Genomic DNA, 1,676 nt, shown 5'->3' on the forward strand with positions numbered 1-1,676 from the left:
TCCTCATCAATGTCAAGAATAACAAAATCAACAGGAAAGATGAATGTACCTACCTTCACAAGTACGTCTTCAACAATCCCTCTAGGATATTTAATTGAACGATCTGCTAGTTGCAAAGACATCCTTGTTGGCTTGAGTTCTCCCATACCTAGCATCTTAAAAACTTCATAGGACATAAGATTGATGCTAGCACCCAAATCTGCCAAAGCTTTTTCAAAGTCAAGATTACCAATGTTATAAGGGATAGAAAAACTTCCTGGATCTTTTAACTTTGGAGGCAGTTTGTTTTGGATAATCGCACTGCACTCCTCGGTTAACATTACCGTTTCTTGATCATCAATTCTTCGTTTCTTGCTCAAGATATCTTTTAGGAATTTAGCATAGCTAGGCATTTGTGCAAGAGCTTCAGCAAAAGGAATATTGATTTGAAGCTTCTTAAACACATCCAGGAACATGAGGAAGCTCTTGTCATCTTGTGCTTTCTTTAATCTTTGTGGAAAGGGTACAGGGGGAACATATGGTTTTACCTTTTCTTTTTCCTCCAAGTCAATGATAGGCACCTTTGGCTGTTCTTTTTCTTCCTTTTCTTTCCTTGGTGGTTCATCTAATTGTTTGCCGCTCCTCAAGGTAATAGCCTGCACTTGTTCTTTTGGATTCTTTTCAGTATTGCTAGGTAATGTACCTTGAGGTCGAGATGCCATCATGTTTGCAAATTGCCCCAACTGAATTTCCAAATTCCTTATTGCGGCCTGCTGGATTTTATGGTTTTCTCTAGTTTCATTCATGAACTCCATGTGTGATTTGGAAAGAGCAGTGAGGAGGTCGTCATGAGATTTCTTTTCCGGAGGATGGAAACCAGGTGGTGCATTCAAGGCATTGTTAGGATTACCATAGGATAGGTTAGGATGGTTCCTTAACCTGTTGTCATATGAATTTGAATGAGGGTAATTCTTTCTTCCTTGATTCATCACATAGTTCACTTGTTCCAAAGTTTGTGGATTTAAAGAGTCCATGACACATTCTCCAATTCCATGTTGTCCATTGCACCTATCACAAATTTGCATGACAGAATTTACAGGATTAGTAGTTAACATGTCCAATTTCCTTACCATGTTATCTACCTTGGCATTAAGTGCTGTAATGGCGTCTATTTCATAGACTCCTGCAGTTCTTCTCCTTTCGGTACTGTTTTGGTAATGGCTATTGCTTGCCATTTCCTCTATCAATTCATATGCTTCATCAATTCCTTTCTTTTCAAAGGATCCACCTGCAGCTGCATCTAAGGTAATTTTGATGTTAGGAGATAATGCATTATAGAAAGTTTGTACCTGTAACCACTTGGGCAAACTGTGATGGGGGCACTTTCTTAGCAAGTCCTTGAATCTTTCCCAAGCTTCATACAAGCTCTCTTGATCATGATGAGCAAATGTCATTATCTCATTGCGCAACTTGGTGGTTTTGGAGGATGGAAAGAATTTAGCTAAGAATTTTTGAGCTAATTCATCCCATGTAGTAAAACTCCCAGCGGGACACGATTGTAACCAGGATCTTGCTTTATCCCTAAGAGTAAATGGAAAAAGTCTTAATTTGATTGCATCTTCAGAAACACCATTTTGTTTGAATGTGTCACAAATTTTCAAAAAATTGGTGATGTGAGCATTAGGATCTTCACTAGG

At 38.6% G+C, this 1,676-nt stretch overlaps 1 non-coding gene across 1 annotated transcript; it reads left to right on the top strand.

Annotated features, from left to right (window-relative positions):
* The first annotated feature begins 1,345 nt into the window (after positions 1–1,345).
* Positions 1,346–1,451, top strand: LOC149498877 (small nucleolar RNA R71). Its single transcript, XR_016319037.1, has one exon. It is a non-coding gene; the product is annotated as a small nucleolar RNA R71 (small nucleolar RNA).
* Positions 1,452–1,676: the final 225 nt, after the last annotated feature.

This window comes from Jatropha curcas, chromosome 1, assembly GCF_041381405.1.
Source record: "Jatropha curcas cultivar XTBG-Jc1 chromosome 1, XTBG_Jcur_1.0, whole genome shotgun sequence".
NCBI lineage: Eukaryota > Viridiplantae > Streptophyta > Magnoliopsida > Malpighiales > Euphorbiaceae > Jatropha > Jatropha curcas.